Raw genomic sequence first — 22734 nt, forward strand, 5'->3', positions numbered from 1 at the left:
TTTATCTTGGTGTCAGAATTTGTCTAATTACAAAAAAAAGTCTTGAAACTTATGTTTGACGGTTTAAAAAAGGAAAAACTTGAATTTGCAACATGCTTTACACTATACTTCTGTTGTGTAGTTCTTGTTGGTAAGTAGGAAATGGGGTAGTCAATTTGTTCAAAACCAGATCTCACTAACAATAATTAAGTATGTGATTGTATTTATGATTTTGGAATGAGGAATAAGTATTAGGAACAACATTGGGGAGGACTGTTTTTGAGTAGTATCCTAAAATATTTTAAGTGTGGGTAATGGGGCTTCAGTAGAATGCCTCATAGGTATTTTATAAGTGCAGCTCAACCCGTTGCTCCTGTGTTATCTCTGCATTAAAGAATGTGAAATGCTTTTGCTAACAGAAATGGATTGTATCATTGGGATTGCAAGAATGTGTCGACATCAATCACCTAGTTCCCTGGGAGAGGGAGGCCAGCCCAGGAGCTGTCAATAGCTACAATCAGGTGGAAGGCATCTATCATCCTGCTGAAATTCCCTCACTTGTCTAACTGATGCTCACCACTTGCCCATGTCGATTTGTTGTCTCTGTACTTGCAGAATTCTACTTTGTGCATCTGTTAACTTAAGGCGACAACTGTGTGTCAGAGTATGGAACACTCAGCTAAGTCAGAATGTTATGCATTGTTCACTGCTTCTGAAGACGCTTGAGCAAAATCCAGGCTGACAATGTGCAATACTAGTGAGGAAGTATTGTAATATTAGGTATGTGATTTTACTGATGCAAATGGACCCATCTGCCTTCTCTACAGGATGTAAAAGAATCCATAACATCATTTCAAAGATGACCAGGGGAATTCTCCCTGATATCCTAGCCAATAATTATCATTCAACAAGTGATATAAACAGACAATCTGTTCTTTCACTGCTTATGGGATCTTGTTGTCTGCAGGTTGGCTGCTGCATTTTGTTTGTTACTATCATAGCTCTGACTTAAAAGTATTAATTGGCTGTAAAACCATCGAGACATACTGAGGTCATGAAAGGATCTGTACAAATGCAGGGTTTCAAGTAAGTCCTGTAATGCCTTTTTCTTTGTTTCTTGTAATGTCTTAGTTTACTATAATGAGTGGTTCATGATGAACTGATCCTCTGCTTCTTGTTATCTGCTTCACGAGATTTGAGCATATTTATGCAAACTGAAGTATGACTAAATTTTCAGTTTATGCCAACTGGGTGTAACATTGTCTCACAATTCTAAACTTGGGAATACAGTGAACCTTTACTGAGTCACCAAATACTAGGAGTGTATCAGCTCTAAACTGCCCCAATCAGAAATTAATTGATGAAGCCACACATTCCTCCTTACATTAGATTAGGTATCACCTGAGTACCTCACCATTGCTCCAACTAGGTTATAGTACTTCCACCAAAGCCTGAACTGCCTCCTTTCCAAAGAATGTCTGAATTAATGTTTGCCACCAAAGGCAAAAATACAAAAGTACAAAAATTAGACAAAAAAGAAAATTATTTTTATTCATCCTCATAGGATGGCAGGTGGGACTTAAGCCCACAGGTAGGGACACTACTACTGTGCAACAAGAGTTCCAAAATTAGATGTACATGCTTTTTCTGAAATGTCATCCTCAAATAGTGTTTCCTAACTCAGTGCAAATAATTGGTCAGAATTTTGAGTATAGGATTTGGGATGTCATGCTGCAGCTGTACAGGACATTGGTGAGGCCAGTTTCAGAATTCTGTATACAGTTCTGGTCATGCTGTAGGAAGGATGTTGCCAGCAATGATGCCTGGGTTCAGTTCCCATCTGCTCTAGCGGTGTATAATAACTTCCTTGAACAGGTTGATTAGAAAGTATCCATAATGTTTTGCTGTTATGCTATCAAAATAATATCATTCACAAACTAAGAAAAATAAATTATTTAAAAATGGATGTTGCCAGCAACATCCTTGAGAGGGTGCAGAAAAGATTTACAAGGATGTTGTCAGCACCGGAGGGTTTGAGTTATAGGGAGAGGCTGAATAGTCTGGGCATTTTTCCCTGGAGTGTCAGAGACTGATGGGTGACCCTTATAGAGGTTTATAAAATCATGCCGGGCATAGATAGGGTGAATAGCCAGGGTCTTTTTCCTAGGGTGAGGGATCCAAAATTAATAGGCTTAGGTTTAAGGTGAGAGGGGAAAGATTTAAAAAGGACCTGAAGGGTAACTTTTTTGTGCAGAGGGTGGTGCGTGTATGGAATGAGTTGCCAGAGGAAGTGGTGGAAGCTGGTATAATTACAACATTTAAAAGGCATCTGGATGGGTATATGAATAAGAAGTGTTTAGAGGAATATGGCCAAATGCTGGCAAATGGGACTAAGTCAGATTGGGATATCTGGTTGGCGCAGACGATTTGGACTAAAGGGTCTGTTTCTGTGCTGCATGACTAAATAGATTTCACTTCTGAGGGGCTATCCACCCACTTCATCTCACACCTTCTGAAATGCCCTATTTCAATTCTCTCCTCAGAATTGTCCTTCCTCCTACTTTGCAATCCTCTCCCAGACAAAATCTGCAAATCTCCACAGCAAATGGAAAATAGATTAATCACCACCATGTCCTATCGCTGAGACAAGCTATTCCTTCTGCATGAGAACAGATTGTGCACTAAATTTAGTTACAAATTCCAGATTGGGATTACATTTACAAAAATGTACCAGTTCCCTTCTTGCTGTGGACACAATCTTAATTAATTGTGTTTATTTGCCAGTGCATTATCAGATGTTTATTCCATTATGGAGAAATCAGAAAGTGGGCTGCCTGTCCCTTTTGATATTGGGATGTAATGGACAATGGTTAATCCACGTTATACCTTTGGTAAGCTATACAGTTAAAGCTCTGATCCATGAGACTACAACTGCTGCCAAATGGAATTATTCCTCTTTTGTTAATCAAGTTTGTTGTTAGAATTGTAGAATGGTTACAGCACATAAGGGAGCCATTCTTCTCACCTTGTCCATGTCAGTTCCCTGTGTGGGCCAGGTAGTCCCATCCTAACTTTTGCCAAAAATTCTGCACTTTTTTTCAGATATTCCAATTCTGCGTTGAAAGCTATGATTGACTCCACCAGACTCTTAGGCAGTCCATTTGAGATCCTAACCATTCACTGCATCTTTTTAAACAAAAATCGCTTGCATCACCATTATTTTTGCCAGTCAACATAAGTTAGTTCCACTATGAGAACACATGTCAAATATTTAAATAAACAACAGAAGAGGAAAGGTGAGCTTCATGCAATGATGACCTGGATTGTGCTGCGTGAAAGGCTGGTGGAAGCAGATTCAATTGCAACTTTCAAAAGGGATCAGATAAATACTTGAAGGCAAATACTTCCTAGCTATGGCGAAAGAACAGGGAAGTGGAACTCAATTAGGCAGCTGTCTCGAGATCTGGGATAGGGAATGGTTGTCTCCTATCCTGCATGATTCTATCTCTTGTGCAGTTGCCCTTTTCATATGAACAAGTGATCTATATGCATTATTTCACTGGTTGGCTTAACAGGAGGATTACCGTCAGGTCAGACCTGGGCTGGGGTTCTAATTGATGTTGGAGATTTGATTAATATTTTTGTATATTTATAGTGTTTCCATCTATTAGTCTTTTAAAATTAGCCAATTAAAATTTAAATTGTAAACTGAACTATACAGACGGGTTTTTCTGTATACATGTGTAATCATTATCAAAGTTAAACCGGACAGATCACTTTCCAGGTGAAACTGAGGACTGCAGATGATGGAGATCAGAGTCAAAAAATGTGGTGCTGGAAAAGCACAGCAGGTCAGGCAGCATCCAAGGAGCAGGAGAATCGATGTTTTGGGCATAAGCTCTTTTCCAACCTAACAGCAGGCATCTGCCATACCAACTTTGATTCTGTAGAAATAATTAAATTAGTTAGTCACCTTTCATTAATGAAAAAGAAAAATATGTTACAGTTTCTTAATCAATAAAGGGTTCTTTTTGTGGTTCTTCTGAAGGTTGCTTTTATTGACCATGCCTTGTTGCCTTGAGTTGATGGTGCTGGGCCACATTCTTGAACCACTGCAATCCTGATGTTGGTGATATGCCTGTGATGATTTTAAATAGAGAATTCCAGGAAAATGAGCCATTGACTAAGCAATGTGTGACCAATTTAGGATGATTTAGTGGTAGCATTTCCGAGACATCACTGCTCATGACTCCCTTTACTTTCAGCTCCCTCAAATGAAAGCTAAATTCAGACTGAAAATTTCTCATGTATGACTGACTGTAATATGATCTGTTAATGCTCAAACCTTACAATCAAAGAAGTGTAGACTAGTAATTTAATCTGTAGTTGCTTGTGTTCAAACCCTTTCTGCCTGTCTCTCTGACAATAATTAGATATTGAAGTTACTGAGAGGAGATTGTTCTAACTGTAAACAAACACTTCCATCAACCGATGTTAACAAAATTTAACCTATTGGGTATGGTTTGGAGCATCTTGACTATCCAGTCCCACCTTTACTGTGCAATATGCAAAATACTGTATAATGCGTTTTCACACTCTGATTATGGTTCTAAATTCATAGATCTGTTGAGATTAATTTGGTTTTGTTAGTAAACTTCTCAGATGTAATTCTTTTTAATACATAGATACGGGTCCCATCTAAGTACTGACGTGCTTAATGAATGATGAGATCTTGCTGTCAATCGTCAAACAAGGTTCAGGCCAATTATGTTTCATTTTTTGCTTCAAGGAAGTTAACTGACTTGCCCTGATACAATTGCCTAATTAGAAAATACATTTGGCTGGATTTGAATTTCATTGGATCTTTGGGACTGAAACACCTGCATCAAGTGGATTTGCAGGCAATGGCTAACAATAACAATTTATATTCATACAATACCTTTAATATAATGTTCTGAGGAAAAGACGGTGAGGTAAAAAGATTGAGAGAAGGTATTCCACTGATGAGCCTACTAAAATTGGGAATCTTTTAGAGCGTACCTGGTGTGTATGCATGATAAGTTTTACCTTTGTTTTTGCTGTCAGGAGGACAAAACAGGAAAACAATGAGAATCCCTGATTTCACAAAGTCTGAAATTCTGCACTCCATTTCCTGCCTCCCTCACCTTTTTCCCCTACACTGTACTCCTCTGCATTAAATGAAACTGTATTAAATGCTTCAACTGTCTCTGACCCCCAAACTATACATGAACTATTTCCATAGATTGACACTGGAACAAAAATAGCTATGGTTCTTAATAATGCTGCAAAGGTGAGATTGAAATGTGTCAGTGAAGATCACAACAAGGCTTGTCATCAACTGCATTTAGCATCTTATACTTTTAGAGGAGATCATATATCTTTTAAAATAATATTTTACATGCTTAATTCACCCACAGATTGTTACTGCTACTGTGGCTCTCCAGTGTTAGATTTGAACCAACAGCATTTTGCCCAAGTATTACATGGTTAAAAATGCTCCGCCCATACATATCTGTGGGATATTCAGAATTCAAGTGGACACAGGATTGAAAAATTACAATGTTATTTTAACAATAATGCAGCATGTGTATTATGAGCATGAATGTGTCTAGTTATGGGAGTGAACGGTTAGGGGTTCAGTCCATTGTATTCTGCATAATGAGAGAGAGTGGAAATAAGTCTGGTTGTCTCCATTACAGGAGGCATATAGAATAGGAATGAACAGGAAGTGTATTGATCCGTGGTTCTAAACAGTGAGGTTTGATCTAATTATTTTGAAAATTCTCAAGTGGCCTGAGGGAGGTTAGTGAACAGCAGGTATTTAAGTAGAAAAGCACAGTCTGTGCTTTTGTCTGTGCCTAAATAGATATTTAACTGTTTTTGAAAGTTTTTAGTTGTTTTGATATTTTTTTTTCTCCTTCACTGTGCATAGGATGGTGCCCAATCATGCCAACTCATTAATCAGTTCAGTCCAAACACTGAACAATGCCTATGATTCTGTACTAAAAGTAAATGTTATTGTTGGGACTTTGCCATTTAACTGCTGCTGCAAGTTGAAGTTCACACCAGGGGTCATTTCTGTTGGGAACCATACTCCAATCTTATGCACAGTAGGGCTCAGTGAGCCATGATCATGACTAAGATCTTAGTTGTATTTTCCAACACCACTTCAAGCCCACGACCACCACTATCTCAGATACGGAGGTCAATTTTGGCTGAGCTTGAGACTGTGAAAGAAAAGCAGTTTGCATTTGTACACCCACTGTTTCCTCCCCCCCCCCCCCCCCCCCCAATATGCTCTCAGAATAATTATAAGCCAAAATAGTAATTGTACTACATTGAAAGCTCTGACATTTTTCTATATTGCCTTCTCTGCCTTATATTTTAGGAAGGCATCAATGAAGTTAGTTCAATAATGGTTGCTTGCAACTAATTCTTAATAATAAAGTGCAATGCACAATAGGAATGTAGAAAAATGTTGCAAGTAATCTGCACATTTACAAACTCCTGCAAAAACAACAATAACTTGCATTGTTGTAATTTTCATTGTTATGGATCACACCAAAACCCCTTCAGTAATAGCAAGGCAATAGCCTAGACCCTAACTTTCATCTTATTTCAAGGCTAGTGTAAGGTGCTATGTTCCAGATGTACAGTAATTCAACTGGTTACACTACTTGGCTTTCAGCAAAACACACTTTCTTTCTTATTCTAAAGTTAAAATACAAACAAAAAAAATTGTATGACTTTAACTCTATTGGAAAACTTAACAGAAAAATAGATGATTTAACTGCTAACCAGCAACTGTTCTAAGACAGTAAAATCCTCGGCAAAGGCAAACTCAGTAAAATAGATTGTCTCTGGTGATTCTGGCGGCAGAGATAGAACCCAAGCTTTTAGCTGTAGCTGAGAGAGATGTATAGCTGCTTCCAACTTCATAACCCCAACATCTAGTGAAAGCTAAACTAAACCCTGGTTCTGTGGGAGCTTGGCTCCATCCATTCATCCTGCTTCTATTGTTCCAACATTTAAAAAAAACAAATTTCCCCCAAGACGTCACAAGTAGTTGGCTTGGAAGAGACAGCTTGCTACCTCTGGCTCAAAACCTCTCCCCAGAAAAGGACAAAATACATTTCACAAAGCCATAGTATTGCTACATCATTTATATTGGCTCAGTAATCAATACTGGCCAAGGCACTGTAAAATATCTTTGAAACTCTCCCACTGATCTGCTAGGACTGACTTTAATAGATCTAGATTAGAGTAGTGCTGGAAAAGCACAGCGGGTCAGGCAGCATCCAAGGAGCAGGAAAACTGCCTTTAATAGGACTGATTCTCTTTTTGTGTGCAATTCCTTGTGTGCTTCACTCTGAAATTAGACTTGAATCTTTTTACAGTTAAGTTGTAGGAAGACAGTGAATAGTAATGAGAAGCAGGAGTTTTTCTCGTCTCTAATTAGGAAGAAAAAAACAGATTTTAAAAAAGTAATTTTTAAAATTCACTCGTGTCATGTGGACGATGCTGACTGGCCACTTGTTGCTGGACAAAACTCATCTGGTACATAACTCCTGGTGCCAGTTGGTCTGCAACTAAACTTTCCCCACTGGTGTAAACAGCAGATACAGTCCATGCTAATTGCTTTGATTTGGAAATGAGCGTGCCAGGCTACAACAGCCCCATTTTGAGGTATACAAGATGAGTTGGATCAGTAGATCTTATTTGCCTGTTTTACCAACCAAAACGACACTGGTCTTAGAGCTTGTATGCTCCTGTGCACAGCCCAGCAGTGATTCATGAGTTGAGACTAAAGATAGGATTGTGAAAATAGCTCAGAATAACTGGACTATGTGCTAACTAATCGAGGAGCTGCTTGCTTAATTTATAATCAATTGTCAGACATGGTTCTAATGTAAGTCTTTCCATTAGTTGAAGTGCTTTCTATTTAAAGGCCTATCTTGTTGCTGCCTACGTCAGAGCAGCAACACGTGCTCACTTCTGGCAAAGACACAAAGAAGTCGATTCCTACCCAAAAACAATAACCAGAAACATCAAGTGACTGACCAGAGAACCTGTTGCAGGTATGAACCTGAGCAAGGAACCTCACTACTAAAGCAGTGGTAACTGTTCACTATGGTTTGGAGATTTATAAGAATATAGCTAAGATTAAAAAAGGTAGTGTGAGCTTGAATCCTTTTCTGATGTCTGTAATTAAATCTTTATAAATTTTTTTAAGTAGTGAAATATAGTTTAAAGGTTTTTTCTTTAACTCCACTTCTGTACTATGGAGCTGAAAATGTGTTGCTGGAAAAGCGCAGCAGGTCAGGCAGCATCCAAGGAACAGGAGAATCGACGTTTCGGGCATAAGCCCTTCTTCAGGAATCCTGAAGATGGGCTTATGCTCGAAAAGTTGATTCTCCTGTTCCTTGGATGCTACCTGACCTGCTGCGCTTTTCCAGCAACACATTTTCAGCTCTGATCTCCAGCATCTGCAGTCCTCACTTTCTCCTTCTGTACTATGGATGCTGCCAGAACTGCTGAGTTCCTCAGGACTTTGATTTTATTTTAGGATCTAACAAGTCAAGTTTCACTCTTGGATCGGATTTGCTCAACTGGGACCATATGACAATGAAGAGACATTTTTAAAGTGACATTATTAGGCAGCTGCTCTTCGCATTGTCCTGTGGGATCTTCCACGTCGACCTTAGAGGGCCTAGTTTTAAGATCTCATCTGAGCGACTGCAGTTCTGACAATGCAGCACACCTTCAATTGTGGACTGGGAGTACTTGCCTGGATTTTGCATGGAAGCCTCCAAGTGAGACCTGATCGATAACCTTCTGACATGGGCAAGGTGCTGTCCCCTGAGCCATGGATGACTCTTGATCATATCAAAAATGTTGAATGTTTAATTGTTGGTACTAAGCAGAAATTGTGATCGGAAAGGCAGAGAGGAAGAATTTTTTTTCTTTATGAAGCACCTTTCATGACCTTGGAATGACCCAAAACTCATATTATAATTTTAATTGCAGGTTTAGATAATCGGTTTCTTAATGGAATTCTTTCTTGGATAATCTTTAACCCACACCAGGTGTTTTATTGAATTCATTGGTGCAGTCATGTAGAAAATAGTCACTTAAGTACATTTTACCTGAAGGATGTTTAATTATGGGTACTCAATGGACCAGAACCAGAGAGAAGGTAGGGGAATAGCAGTAGGTTCATTGCTCATTTGAAGAGGTGGTGCAGACACCTCAGGCAAGGCCCCCCTCTGTGCTAAGTTTTTTTTTGTAATTCTGTGACTCTAGATCTGTTGGGAATTATTGCAACCCAACACTCACCACTGCCACATTCATCCCAACCTAAGTTCCCCATTGTCCTCTTAGAAGCAGTTGCTCAGTGCATCCCATTCCTGTCATTATCATCTCTTCCTCCTGGATACCTCTGGTTAGCTGTTAGTTTTGGTTCCTCTGTCTGTCTTTAATTGTTCTTAAGGATCATAGGAACATTGTCTCTAGTTGGTGCAAGATGCACACAGACACAGAAACTCTACCTGGTAGTGCTATATCACTGCCAAGAGATGGGTGTACCTGCCTTCAAATGGAAAGATAGTCCATTGAACAAGCCTCAGCCGTTCATTGATGTGTGAAGAAATGCCTTGGTGCTGTCAGCACTTCCCCCAAGTCCAAATTTAGCTCGGAGCCACAATATCTTTTTTGCTCACCCTCCAAGAGGGGCTGCATAGGTGGTGCAACTTCCAAGGGGAGGTCATGACTGACAAATCTGCTAGAATTCTTTGAGGAAGTAACAAGCAGGTTAGTCCAAGGAGAGCTAAAGGATATTATCTACTTTGACTTCTAGAATGCCTTTGACAAGGTGTCACTCAGGAAGCTACTGAGTAAGATAAGGGCCCATGGTGTTAGATGCAAGGGTCTAGATTAGAGTGGTGCTGGAAAAGCACAGCAGGTCAGGCAGCATCCAAGGAGCAGGAAATCGACTTTTCGGGCAAAAGCCCTTCATCAGGAATAGATGAAGGGCTTTTGCCCGAAACATCGATTTTCCTGCTCTCCTGATGCTGCCTGACCTGCGCTTTTCCAGCACCACAAATCGAGACTCTGGTTTCCAGCATCTGCAGTCTAACATGGATAGAAGCTTAGCTGCCTGGCAAAAAGCAGAGAATGGGGATAAAAGAATCCTTCTCAGGATGGCAGCTGGTGACAAGTGGTGTTTTGCAAAATTCCATGTTGGGACCACAACTTTTTACTTTATACATTAACAATCTAGATGAAGGAGCTGAGGGCATTCTGGCTAGGTTTGCAGATGATACAAAGATAGGGAGAGGGACAGGTGACATTGAGGAGGCGTGGAGGCTGCAGAAGAATTTGGACAGGTTAGGAGATTGGGCAAAGAAGTGGCAGATGGAGTATGTGAGAAAGTGTGAGGTTATGCACTTTGGTAGGAAGAATAGAAGTATGGACTATTTACTAAATGAGGAGAAAATTCAGAAGTCTGAAGTACAAAAAGACTTGGGGGTTCTAGTCTCAAGGTAAACTTGCAGATTGAGTCAGTGATTAGGAAAGCATGTGCAATGTTGGCATTTATTTTAAGAGATTTTCAATATAAAAGCAGGGATGTACTTCTAAAGCTCTATAAGGCTCTGGTCAGACTACATTTGGAGTATTGTGTGCAGTTTTGGGGCCCATATCTCAGGAAGGATGTACTGGTCCTGGAGCCTGTTCAGAGGAGGTTCACAAGAATGTTCCGAGGAATGAACAGCTTAACATAGAAGGAACATTTGAGGATTCTGGGTCTATACTCGATGGAGTTTAGAAGGATGAGGGGAGATTTATTTAAAACATACAGAATACTGAATGGCCTGAATAAAGTGGATGTTAAAAAGATGTTTTCATTGGTTGGCGAGACTAGGTCCTGAGGGCACAGCCTTAGAGTAAGGGGAAGACCTTTTAGAACAGAGATAAGGAGGAATTTCTTCAGCCAGATAGTGATGAATCTATGGAATTCATTGCCACAGAAGTTGTGGAGGCTAGGTCATTGAGCATATTTAAGACTGAGATAGGTTCTTGAGGATCAGGGGTTACAGGGAAAAAGTGGGAGAATGGGATTGAGAAACTTACCAGCCATGATTGAATGGTGGAGCAGACTCTATGGGCTGAATGGCCTAATTTCTGCTCCTGTGTCTTTTGGTCTTATGGCCTGTGCCACCACTCCTGGATTCTCAGTGTCTGACTTCCTTGGACATGTAGAATGTAATCTTCAGAAGGACCACTTCTGCATACACAACTGTGGTGATGTCAGCTGTTCAGGCGCAAATTCACTGGGCCGATTTGTGTATGTGCATGTGGCCATTTTGAGAAATGACTTTGTCATAGAGTCCTACAGCACGGAGACAGGCCCTTTGACCCAAACTGGTCCATCCCAACCAAAATGTCCATCAATGCTGCCCCATTTCCCTGCATTTGGCCCATATTCTTCTAAATCTTTCCTATCTATGAATTTATCCAAATACTATTTAAATGTTAATGTACCCGCCTCAATCACTTCCGCTGGCAGCTCATTCCAAATGTGTACCACCTCTGCGTAAACATAGTTGCCCCTCAGGTTCCCTTTTATTCTTGCCCCTCTAACCTTAAACTGATGTCTTCTCATCCTTGATTCCCAGACTCTGGAAAAGAGACAGTGTATTCGCCCTGTGCATGCCTCTCATGATCTTATACATTTCTATAAGATCCCCCCTCAGTCTCCTATGCTCTAAAGAAAAAGGTCCTAGCTTGTCCAACCTCTCCATATAACTCACCCTTGAGTCCTGGCAACATCCTTGTAAATTTCTTCTGCACTCTTTCCAGTTTAATAATATCCTCCCGAAAGAAAAGTGACCAAAACTGAACACAATACTCCAAGTGTGGCCTCACCAATGTTCTATATAACTGCAACATAACTTCCCAACTTCTATACTCAGTGCCCTGACTGATGAAGGCCAGTGTGCCAAAAGTCACCTTCACTGCCCTGTCTACCTGTGACTCCACTTTCAGAGAACTGTGCACCTGAACTTCAAGGTCCCTACACTCCTTAAGGCTCTACCATTTACCATGAAACTCCTACCTTGATTTGACTTGTCAAAATGCAAGACCTCACACTTTTCTGTATTAAACTCCAATTGCCATTTCTCAGCCCACTTCCCCAGCTAATCAAGGTTCTGCTACAATTTCTGATAACCTTCCTCACTGTCCACAATACTGTCTATGTGGTGTCATCTGCAAACTTGTACATTTTCATCCAAATCATTGATATAGATAACAAAAAGCAATGGGCCCAGCACTGGCCCCTGAGGCATTCCACTAGTCACAGGCTTCCAGTCTGACAAGCATCCTTCCGCTATTACCCTCTGCTTCGTACCATCAAGCCAATTGTGTATCCAATTTGCCCCCTCCGATTCTGGAGCAGTTTGTGTTCAAATGTAGCAAGACCTAAACAACATTCAAACATGGGCTAATAAGTGGCAAGTAATATTTGTACCAAATAAGTACCAGGTAATTACCATCTTAAATAAGAGAGAATCAAACTGTCACCCATTGTCATTCGATGACATTACTATCACTGAATCTTACCACTGTAAACTGCTGGGGGTTACTCAGAAACTCAAGGGGAGTAGGCATATATATACTGTTGCTACAAGAGCAGGTGAAAGGCTGCAAATTGAGTAACTCTCAACCTTGCTTCTCATGGCCTGTACTTTATCTACATCACACAAGTCAGGAATGTGATGAAAGACTCTCCAATTGCCTGGGTGAGTCCTATCTCCAACAACACTCAAGAAGCTTGACACCATGCAAGCAAAGCAGTCTGTTTGATTGGCACCCTGGCTAACCCTTCATCAGTCACTCCCTCCACCACTTATGGAGGTGGCAGCATGTGTCATTTCTAAGACAAAATGCAACAACTTACCAAGGCCCCTTCAATTGTACTTTCCAAGCACGTGGCCACTACCACCTAGAAGGACAAGAGCATCAGGTAAATGGGAAGATCTCAATCTGCAAAAAATTGCCACTCTCCCAAAAAAAGCCACAGTCGATCCTGACCTGCCACTCCTTCACTGTCACTGGGTCAAAGTCCTGAGATATCCTCCATATACCATGTCAGTACAGCAGTTCACCTTGAGGGCAATTAGGGAAGGGCAATAAATTCTAGCCTTATCCGCCTATGCCCACATCCCAGTATGAAGTTAAAAAGTACCTTCCTCATTAGATAACCAAAAGTTAGTGGTTTTGGAAAAGGGTTCTGAATATCAAATTTGACACACTCTTGTGACACAAATCTCCAAACGCAACCTATCGATCAGCCCTTCCCAAGTTTCCTCCCCAGTGTGAGGTATCTACATGATACACAGTCTTCTTTGTTCTGAGACTACTGTACAAGTGAAGTGACTAATAGTATTTAGGTAAATCCTCAATCATTGTTTCTTGTATCAATGTGTTGCTGTTTGATGCTGTGTGAGGCTCTGCATATATCAGTTTGCGCATTTATAATTGTATCCATAGGGACGGACAGCCCTGATGTATCTGTACATTGTATGGTTGGACTTCCCAATTACCCAAGCATTGGCAAACAGTTCTGACATGACCTAAGTGCCAGACATTCGATTTGTTGTTTTGAACCTTTTGTTACTATTGGCATGCCATTTGAGGGTGGCACATTTGTGCCATGGCAACATAAGAGGTTTTGATAGAATCTCTTTTCTCATCTGCATTTATCATCCCTCCCCTCCCCGCCACTCCACTTCACCCACACACTAGGTTACCTAAGTAGAGAGGAGATCCCAAGTTTGAGTTATTGAATCATGGAAATTATGAGAAGGTGAGTTATTTGATTTGGTCTGCTTCACTGCCACTGAACTCCAGTATCAATTCCCTCTAGCCTCTGGATACTGTATAACCTAAAGATTGCAACAGCTTGACAAGATTACTTCTCGTCCCTCCAACTTCAACCATCAAGAACCAGAGTAGGAATGGTGTTTGAACAGTATCAACACCAATCCCCTCCAGGTTGTACACTAGTCTTGTTTGGATACTATATATTTCACTGTTCATTCGTTGTCATTGTGTCAATATTCTGAATTCTCTGGCTAACAGCAATGTGGGATGACCACTGCAGTAGGCTGTTCTCAAATCTCATGGTGGCAACTACGGATGGCCATAATTGCCAGCCTTGTCAGTGCCCAAATCCTGAGAAACATTAGTAAAAATGAAAAACAAAGACCAAGGTGGATAAGATTTCAGGAACACAATTAAAGAATGAGATGAAGTGAGTAAGTGGGCCGTGAATACTGCAAAGAAAATGATTTGGTAACAAACTCTGGTTATTAAAATACCGTATACAATTGGTCAATGTCTACTGAAAGTAGGTTTCCAAATAGATCTGTGTGATCTAAAACTGAAACCCACCAGAGACATTGAGTACTGAAATCTGTCACTACGCTACACTCCAGCCCAGGTAAGTAAATCCTTCCTACGATGTGACACCCAGAACTGCTCAGCATGCTGTAGGTGTGGTCTAACAAGGGCTTTTCTAGCTGATGCATAACTGGACTGCATCTCATTCAAATCTAATTTATCCTTCCCTGTGCCCAGCACTGAAAACAGTACTCTAGATGAGCTCTGACCAGCTGAACTGAAGCAAAGGTTCCCCTCCCTTTGTATTCTGGTGTCCAGAACACACTGTTCCTCTACTATTCCTAGTTGCAATTTTTAGAACACACTCATATTTAATAGTTTTGAGTCCAAAGTGGTTTACAAAAGGTTATTCAGCTTCAGTTAACTCCTCAGATAACAGTTTTCATCAGAACCACAGATAGATGTTTGAGAAAGACTGGACAAAAAAAAGAGATGGGTCGAGACTGGGGACTTGTTGCAGTGGTGATGTTAGGGCGTATACACTAGAGAGCTAATAATTGGTTACTTCATACTGCTCATTAGAAAATTGTTATTTAACATAAAAGGTCTTGATGGGCCTCATCCCAGGTTCTTGAGAGGTGACTACTTAGGTAGTTAGTGTATAGGTTTTAATTTTCCAAAACTCTGTTGATTAAAGGGGCCATCCCAATAGATTGGAAGAAGGCAAATATAACACCTTTACTCTTTTTAAAAAAATAGAAAGGAGGAAACTGAGGATCAGTTAGTTTAACATCTGCCATCATGAAAATGTTAGGAACTATTAAACTGTAAGACCATAAAATGTAGGAGCAGAATTAGTGCATTCAACCCATCAAATCTGTTCCACCATTCTATCATGACTAATATGCTTCTCAACCCCATCTCTCCTGCCTTCTCCCTGTAACCTTTGATCCCTTTACAAATCAAGAACTACCCATCTATCTTAAAGACACTTTGTCTCCATTGCCTTCTGTGGCAATGAGATCCACAAATTCACCACCCTTTGGGCTGAAGAAATTCCTCCTCCTCTCAGTTCTGAAGAGTTTTGCCTTCACTCTGAGGCTGTGCCCTAAGTTCTAGTCTCTCCTCCTAGCGAAAACATCTTCTCCACATCCACTCTATCCAGGCCTCTCAAGATTCTGTAAGTTTTCAACGAGATCCCTCCCATCATCCTTCTAAACTTCGAGTACTGACCCAGATCCCTCAACGCTCCTCATATGACAAGCCCTTCATCCCCAGGATCATTCTTATAAACCTACTCTAGATCCCCCAAGGCCAACACAACCTTCCTTACATACAGGTCCAATACTGGTCATAATATTTCAAACGTGGCCTGACCAGAGTCATATTCCCTCTTGAAATGAATGCTAACATTGCATTTGCTTCCTAATGGCCAACTGAGTCTTCATGTTAACCTTAAGAGAGGTTAACATGCAGCCTCATGTTAACCTGCAGCCCACCCCAGCCCCCACGCGCATACGCACAAAATTTGCGGGGTGAATTTGTACTTGCAGAATTACATTTTATTTTGCTCAAACACTGCATGAATTCATCTAAGATTCTGTAAATCCCTTTTTTAGAAATAGATCAGTCTGATCATTGGGGCACAGACAGCCTCACACAGGGCACCTCACACCATTAAAGCATTATCTGAGCTGACATGGCACCTATTGTTAAACTTCAGTTGAGAATGTAACTTTAAAAAAGTTCTGGGATTTACATATGAAAGAACTGTAACAAACATGGTCATTCTAAAAGATGACAGGCTTAACAAACAATCCAGGTCTTTTTCAATATATAATTTCAGTTACATCACACAGTAAACTTTTGCTATAAATTCTGCACCTTACGATCTTATACTCCACAATGACCTGATGAAGGAGCAGCGCTCTGAAAGCTAGTGCTTCCAAATAAACCTATTGGACTATAACCTGGTGTTGTGTGATTTTTAACTATGATCTTATGGCAGAGCATGCTTGATTGGGCAAATACCCTACTTTTTTTTTCTTATGATCTTTTGAATTTAAGTTCAATGATAACTACAGGACAACATATACCAACCTGAAATTGTCACATTTAAGGTTGATCCCTAGATTGTTGTTCACACTGTGACTGATGTTTGGATTAAGCCCCAGACTCATTCAACATAATTGAATACTTCTACATTGCAGACTGCAATGAGTTAGGTTGTCAAAATGGCCACTTCCACCTCCCTCCTAGTTTTCTCATCCTGAGATTGACTCCTGCATGCAAATGCTTTAATCTCACTAGTGGAAAAGCACTAAATGAACCAGAGCAGGGCTTTCTCTCAGGCTGGAGTGATTGATGGTTAGATTATGGGCTTCCGATCATGCATCATGGTCCCCAGCAATGAGCAAAGGCTGCAAAGCAGACTCCCAAGTAATTCAGAGTCTCGGTCCTATTGTTAGCAGTAATGTGGAGTGTGGTAGAATATGAGTTTATGATCATCCTACTAACATGACTGAAGCACGCAGTTCAGGGAGATTCCAGGTTGTTTTCTCAACCCTCCCAGACAAATGTTCTGAGACAAGAGTCAAGCAGGGTTCAGAAATGGGGTGTTGAGAGTCCGATATTCTTGCCTAAAAGGCATTAGTGAACGAGATGAGATTTTACAACAACTGATCACCACCATTAGAATAACTTTTTATTCAAATGTTTTTCTTTTTGAAATTCAAATTCACTATCTACAAATGGGTTTTGAGCCCATAACCCTTCAATATTAGCCTGGGATTCTGGATTACTAGTCCAGTGACATTAACACCACACCACCACCTCCCCCTTCTATAGGTAGGACAAATAAGCAGGGTTTTTGCTTTCATCCAATAGGCTTTGACTTCAGCTTGAATATGTGCCAAATTGGCACTTGGGTGAGAATAGGTAGAGTCCTCTATGATATGACAGACAGGTGACCAGTCCATTGACTTATTGTTTTGGCTCCTACATGAAAATGGCTATTTGTGGAAGCTGCCAGGAAGAACCAGCACCTTCAGGATAGGAGAAGTTGGGCAGGAAGGTGATGGGAAGGAAATTGTATTTTGTAAAATGAACTACATGGTTGAGTTGGCATTCCATTAATTGTTTCTTTTTTACATAACAGCTGTGAGCCGAGAGGATCATAATCTGTCACAGCTCCCTGCTTAACCACAAAAAACCACCAGCACAGTGGTAATGCATCTTGTTTAGCAAGAAGACATTAAAATGGGATGTTGTTAGCCACTGGTATCCATTACAGACAGATGGCACAAAATATGGGTAAGAGAGAGAGGTTGCTATTGCTGAGTGGAGTGGGGTGGGGGGAGCTGTGAGTATCTGGATCAATTGTCTTGAGCAAAATCTAGTGAAGAGGTAGTGTGTCAATGATACTTAGTATTTGTATGTGTAGGGTCAGGTTATGGGATTAAGTAATCAGTGACTGAGCAGATCTTTTCTGAGTGTTGATTCTACTCTATCCAAATTGTCCAGATACTTTGATGCACAGAACAGGATCACTACATGCAGCAGGCTTGGCTTCAGGATACCTTTTCAAAGGGTGCCACACACCGCAGAATTATATTGGGGCCAGTCTGGAGCTGGAAGTTTGTGTGGCATACTGCAGCACTATGATATACTTAATTGTAATGCTGCCTGAATGCAGATCCATAGATTGAAATCCCAATACAATGTTGAGTCTGCAAAGGTTTTTTAGAAAATGTTGCACTACTGATAATGTCATTTTTGAATGCGAATTTACGCTGAGTCCTTATTTTCACACTCCACCACCCCAGCAAAAACAAATCAGGTGAATGTGAAAAGAAAACAAACAGCACCATTCAAAGAACAAAGAAATTCACTCTGGTATCCTAGTTAATGATTATCACTCAGCCATTTGTGACAAAATCCATTTTGGGTACTCTGAGAGAGTGTAACCTTCACCATACACTTGTTTGCAAGAATAGAATCCCATAGCATGGAAACAGACCTTTCAAAACAAGTTTTCTGTGCCGACCAGTCATCCCAACCTGACCCAGTCCCATTTGCCAGCGTTTGGCCCATATCCCCCTCTAAATCCTTCCTATTCATATACCCATCCAGGTGCCTTTTAAATGTTGTAATTGTACCCGTTTCCACCACTTTCTCTTACGTCTTGTTCCAAACACAGACCATGTTCTACGTGAAAAAGTTACCTCTAGGGTTCCTTTTAAATCTTTTCCCCTCTCACTTTAAACCTAAACCCTCTAGTTTTGGACTCCCCTACCCTGGGGAAACAAAACCTCTCCGTGCCCCTCGTGGATTTTATAAACTTCTATAAGGTCACCCCTCGGTCTCTGATACTCTGGGGGAAAATTCCACAGTCTATTCAGCCTGTCTCTCTAACTCAAACCCTCTAGTTCTGGTAAAATCCTTAAATCTTTTCTGCACCCTCTCAAGTTTAACAGCATTCTTTCTACTGAAGGATGACCAGAATTGTATGCAGTATTATAAGTGTCCTAAACAATGTCCTATACAACCGTAACATGGCATCCCAACTCCTATACTCAATGCACTAACCAAAATAAAGACAAGCAAGCCAAATGCCACCTTCACCACCCTGTCTACCTGCAACTCACTTCCAAGGAAATATCCACCTGCACTCCTCGGTCACTTCACCAGCAACACTCCCGACGGCCCTACCATTAAGTGTATATGTCCTACCTTGGTTAGGTCTACCAATGCAACACCTCACATTTATCTAAATTAAACGTCTTCTGCCATTCCTCACGCAGCGGATTAAGGTTTCGTTATACTCTGAAGTACCTCATTTTATTGTCTAAAAATGTTAGCAAATGCAGTTCTGCCCAAAAATAGAAAAGGAGCTTTTTGCAAGGTTTTTGATGGAAAACTGAAGAATGTTCAAGGGTCACTGAACAGAGTTCAAATGTTACAGATAATGGAGAAAGTGAGTGAGATCATTAAAGGGGGAGAGAAGCAGAATTCGTGAAAGCAGTAGAGTTAACTCATCACTCCTGGGAAGGGAGCTAAATTATGCAAGTATGTAAAGAGGGCTCCAGTGAGGAGTCAAAAAGTGTGGCGCTGGAAAAGCACAGCTGGACAGGCAGCATCCGAGGAGCAGGAGAATCGACATTTCAAGCAAAAGCTCATCAGGACTGGCTCCAGTGAGTAGTCAAGTGCACCTGGATAACATTATACTGTTAGATCTGAGGAATGTTTTGTAATTAGTTGCCAGCTAAGTGTGGGCATTTAGATTCTGGGAGCTGAGAAAGTGGAAAGATTGCTAGCTATGTGTTGGAGGAAGCTGTGAGTGGCTTGAAAGAAGTCTCAGAGCATTAATGTATCAATGTAGGTGAATGAGTGGAGGTTGAAAAGCTTAAGCAATATTTGATGGATACAACTGAGCACAAGTAGAGGACAGGGATTGGGGAGATCCAGGGGTAGGACATGCTCAGTGAAGTTAGCTGGAATTATGTTTGTGAATGAGTACCGAGTGCAAATTGTAGTGGAGCGCAAACCAAGGAGGGTGATTGATCAGAATGGGAAGAGTTGTTGAAGCGATCCATGACAGACCATTTGTTGAGTTTTACAACCAGACCATCAAAAATGAAGAATTATATCTCCTGTGAAGTTTGGGTAACTAGGAGAGAATAGGGCCCCTCAAAGATCAGTAAGGTGGCCTTTGTGTGGAGCCACAGAAAATGGGGAGATACTAAATGAGTATTTTGCATCAGTATTTACTGTGGTAAAGGATATGGAAGATATAGAATGTAGGGAAATAGATGGTGATACCTTGCAAAATGTCCGTATTACAGAGGAGGAAGTGTTGAATGTCTTGAAATGCATAAAGGTGGATAAGTCCCCAGGACCTGATCAGGTGTACCCTAGAACTCTGTGGGAAGCTAGAAAAGTGATTGCTGGGCCTCTTGCTGAGATATTTGGATCATCGATAGCCACAGGTGAGGTGCCAGAAGACTGAAGGTCGGCTAACGTGGTGCTACTGTTTAAGAAGGGTGGTAAGGACAAGCCAGGGAACTATAGACCAGTGAGCCTGACGTTGGTGGTGGGCACGTTGTTGGAGGGAATCCTGAGGGACAGGATGTACATATATTTGGAAAGACAAGGACTGATTAGGGATAGTCAACATGGCTTTGTGCGTGGAAAATCATGTCTCCCAAACTTGATTGAGTTTTTTGAAGAAGTAACAAAGAGGATTGATGAGGGCAGAGCGGTAGATGTGATCTATATGGACTTCAGTAAGGCGTTCAACAAGGTTCCCCATGGGATACTGGTTAGCAAGGTTAGATCTCATGGAATACAGGGAGAACTAGTCATTTGGAAACAGAACTGGCTCAAAGGTGGAAGACAGAGGGTGGTGGTGGAGGGTTGTTTTTCAGACTGGAGGCCTGTGACCAGTGGAGTGCCACAAGGATTACTTTTTGTCATTTACATAAATGATTTGGATGCGAGCATAAGAGGTACAGTTAGTAAGTTTGCAGATGACACCAAAATTGGAGGTGTAGTGGACAGTGAAGAAGGTTACCTCAGATTACAACAGAATGTTGATCAGATGAGCCAATGGGCTGAGGAAGTGGCAGATGGAGTTTAACTTAGATAAATGCGAGGTGCTGCATGTTGGGAAAGCAAATCTTAGCAGGACTTCTACAACTAATGGTAATGTCCGAGGGAGTGTTGCTGAACAAAGAGACCTTGGAGTGCAGATTCATAGCTCTTGAAAGTGGAGTCACAGGTAGATAGGATAATGAAGGCGGCGTTTGGTATGCTTTCTTTTATTGGTCAAAGTATTGAGTATAGGAGTTGGGAAGTCATGTTGTAGCTGTGCAGGACTTTGGTTAGGCCACTGTTGAAATATTACATGCAATTCTGGTCTCATTCCTATCAGAAAGATGTTGTGAAACGTGAAAAGGTTCAGAAAAGATTTATAAAGATGTTGCCAGGGTTGGAGGATTTGAGCTATAGGGAGAGGCTGAACAGGCTGGGGCTGTTTTCCTTGGCGCGTCGGAGGCTGAGGGGTGACCTTATAGAGGGTTACAAAATTTTGAGGGGCATAGATAGGATAAATAGACAAAATATTTTCCCTGGGGTGGGGGCAGTCCAGAACTAGAGGGCAAAGGTTTAGGGTGAGAGGGGAAAGATATAAAAGAGACCTAAGGGGCAACTTTATCACACAGAGGATGGTACGTGTATGGAATGAGCTGCCAGAGGAAGTGGTGGAGGCTGGTACAATTGCAACATTTAAGAGGCATTTGGATGGGTATATGAATAGGAAGGGTTTGGAGGGATATGGTCCAGGTGCTGGCAGGTGGGACTAGATTGGGATGGGATATCTGGTCAGCATGGACGGGTCAGCATGAAGGGTCTGTTTCCATGCTGTACATCTCTATGATTCTATAATGATCAACAGTCACTAATGTGTAGGAGGGAGAAAATCTGCAGGATCTGTATTGACCACAGATGTACACTGTTGGATGTTCAGTCTTTTGCATATATTTACCACATTCATTCTGGGTGTTAAGTTGTGTATGCAAAATGTTGTATACTAAAGATATAATTTTTTAATGTGTCTTGTGGCTTCACTCTGTTCTTTGCCTTCTTTTACAAAAGAGGGTATTGTGACATAATGGCAGTGTACCTGCCTCTGAGTCAGAAGGCCCAGGCTCAGGTTGGACTGCTTCTAAAGGTGTGTAATAAAATGTCTGAGCTGGTTGATTAGAAAATATTCCTATACTTCAGAAGTATTTCATTGGATGCAGAATGCTTTAATTTGTCTTATGTTCATGATAGGCATTATATAAGTGGAAATTATTTTTCTCACTAGATCAGTAGATTTGAAAAATCTTAAGTAATGCTTCTAAAAGCAAATGGGTAAACATTTATTCTGGAAAAAATTGAAAGCAAGGAACAGTTTTGGGTTCTAAACCTTATCCTGTGCTGCTTTCTGCTGAGGAACATTGATGGGTGGAACAATAGCCACGTACTTATGATTGTGGACCTCGACATTGTGATCTAAGTTGCACAGTGACAAGTTGTGAAACTGAATTTGATAAACTTGGTTAACTTTAGAAGATGGCCATGCAAACTGCCAGATTTTTCTTTAAGCAATACAAACCAACTGGTTCACTCAAGGGCCACAGGTAAGGCACATGTTGTGCTTAACCAGTCAGGACCTGTGTTATGTTAGTTTCACCACACTCTGGGATTGGCCTGGAGTCTCTTAATAGCTAAGGTGGCACTTTAGACGGATGGCAGGATGACCCACTAGGTAAGTAAAGGGTGAAACAA

General features: G+C 41.0%; 1 protein-coding gene across 1 annotated transcript in view; it reads left to right on the forward strand.

Moving 5' to 3' along the window:
- The window catches only part of LOC122542860 (cyclin-dependent kinase-like 1), a 60638-nt gene that overhangs the window by 1401 nt on the left and 36503 nt on the right, over positions 1-22734 (forward strand). The window lies entirely within an intron of this gene.

This window comes from Chiloscyllium plagiosum, unplaced genomic scaffold (genome assembly GCF_037043375.1).
Source record: "Chiloscyllium plagiosum isolate Xiang-an unplaced genomic scaffold, Cpla_swu_hap1 HiC_scaffold_47, whole genome shotgun sequence".
NCBI lineage: Eukaryota > Metazoa > Chordata > Chondrichthyes > Orectolobiformes > Hemiscylliidae > Chiloscyllium > Chiloscyllium plagiosum.